The following is a 2,500-nucleotide window of genomic DNA, read 5'->3' as shown; positions in this document are numbered from 1 at the left end:
ACATTTGAGTTTCAAACTTCATGCTCTTCAGAAAGTTCATGCTAATGTACAACCTATTATTCTGTCGACTTTCTAAGTTTGGAACTGCAATATTAAAAATCTGTCTCAATTGTTGGGCCTTTGTTGCCCCCATTATGTATGCCTTTGTCCACATACCTTGCTCAAAGAGGATGATAGGTATGTTTGAGTTTCATTCTACCATATTTCTATGTGACATCTGTGGCAAATATGTCCCTATTTCTGGTTAAATGGCTCTGCATTATCTTAGCCTTTGTGAAGCTATGTTTCACTAACAGATGCACAGCTATCTGTGAAGCCCTGGTAGTCATTGTGGCATTTCACCCAAATCCACGGAACATAGGTGTTCTGATTTACACAGAATTGTATCTGCATTCGCTTACACAATTTCTGGCCAGCAACACTGTTGCCAGCCATGAAACCTCACTTTGGCATGCTGTGTGGCATTAATGTGCATTGTGCGCTTCCGCTCAGAGGGCACCATCATGCAAACACATAAACACAGTGTAGGCTTTGCACAGAGCCTACACAGAGTTTATTGAATCCTGTGGGATATGTAGACAAGGAAAGGGAGACAGGAGACCTTAATTCATAAGAACAGCAAATAAAATTTACCTAGCACTATTCAAAGAAATTAAGGCTTGCTTTCTTATGGCATACATTTATTTTTTCAGTTCTACTAACTGCAACCGATGCCAAATTTATGAATATTGGTGGTAAATGTTAGCAGTATGCCATGTTTAACATGCTGTAAGGCAAGCTTACTAGTTATAAAGGCATCTTTATTGGTCCTACACTACAGATGTTTTATGTGCACTCATACTAGCACAGATTTGAAAGACAAATTAAAGTTGTGGAAATGGATTTACTTCTATATAACAATATCTTCTGGCTCATTTGATTTGTTGTTAACCACACATTTCTTAATCATCTTAAACAAGTGCATGCCACAAGCACCTGAACTACTTATGATAAGGGACTTCTTCCAGGCAAAGATTAATACATTTCTGTGAATAATGGTCATGCTCATGACTTATGTGATTTAATAAGTGATATCACCAATACTGTGTATCAACAAGTCGATTACTAAATTAGAAGATATTAAACAGTCATACATATAATAATAAGAATTAATTCCATTTGGTTTACTGTTTCACTCACCAAATGGGACATGAAATGTGCTGTATACACAACCTGTATTCCCTCCCTATCTCTATGTGGGATTTTATTTGGATTTCCAGTTTTGTTCCACATTTAAAGGCATACTGATAAGTAAATTGGCGATCCTTCTAAATTGTCTGCATATGTATTTATGGGTGGCGTAAGTGTCCGGCATACCATTCAGGAATGGCAGTCTTCTTTTTGCCTATGGTTTTTGCAAGGACTAGCTGCCACTCCTCTGCCAGGTTGTATAGGATAAAGCAAACAACAGAAAGCAAACAATTTGACTTAAAACCTGTGACTAAAAGAAAAACAAAATAACTATTCTTTGAAACCTGATAGTTTAATACATTTAGAGCACCTAATGCTAACAATATACAGTTTAAGAAAATAAACATCATTCTTGTTGGTAGTTTAAAATGTCCAACAAATAAATTGTATTGACATTTGTCATATTTGATTATAAAATTATTTTTTAAGCACCTTTATTGAATTATCACTTGTGACATAGGCATATTTACTTTTATATAAAAGTAATCAAACTATATTAACAAATGAAAATTAACAAACCTCATGCTTCACATACATTGCTATATATCATATAAGCTAAGCAATGTTATAAAATTCTTATACAATATGAAGTGCAAACAGTTAAAAAAATATATGCTGCTAAAAAAATAATGCACATAATAATATTTTGGATTTTGTAATTACTTTTGTGGCTGGTGACACAAATTGCATCATAAACAACTACAAGAAAGAGGAGTTATTAAGGAATAATGACCACAATAAGGTCTAATCTGTAAGACTGGCAGGGGCTTTGTTACTGGTAATAAGTAGCTAAAAGTGCATTGTCACTGTTAAATTTGACAAATGGGTTTAGAAAATTAAATACAAAAGTAAAGGAGAATAAAATGGCACCGCTTAAAATCTTAAAATGCATCAGATAAAAAATATACATTTACTGCCAAAAAGCTAGACAGTAAAAGAAATGATTTATTATAGCTCACTGAAAAGGCAAGAAGATATATGAAAGACAAGAAAATAACATATAAAGAACTTTTAGAACAAATATCAAAAGAAGACGATTAACCTTTAAAAAGATCACAAAGAGAATGCCAGGTTAAAGTCACAACAACAAAAATTACAAAGAGAATGAAGTGGCAGACAGATCAAAACACAACTTCAAAATAGTTCTTATATGCATTATATGAATGATAAAGGAATAACATCAAATGAATTGTGTTCGCTCTTGTTAGATAATGAAAGTGAGGTGTGGAACAAACAAGGCAAGTGCAATTACCTAGATCAGTATCTGTGT

Source organism: Protopterus annectens, chromosome 11.part0 (genome assembly GCF_019279795.1).
Source record: "Protopterus annectens isolate FY-2018-M chromosome 11.part0, PAN1.0, whole genome shotgun sequence".
In the NCBI taxonomy this organism is placed as follows: Eukaryota; Metazoa; Chordata; order Ceratodontiformes; family Protopteridae; genus Protopterus; species Protopterus annectens.
This window is presented reverse-complemented; position numbering follows the sequence as displayed.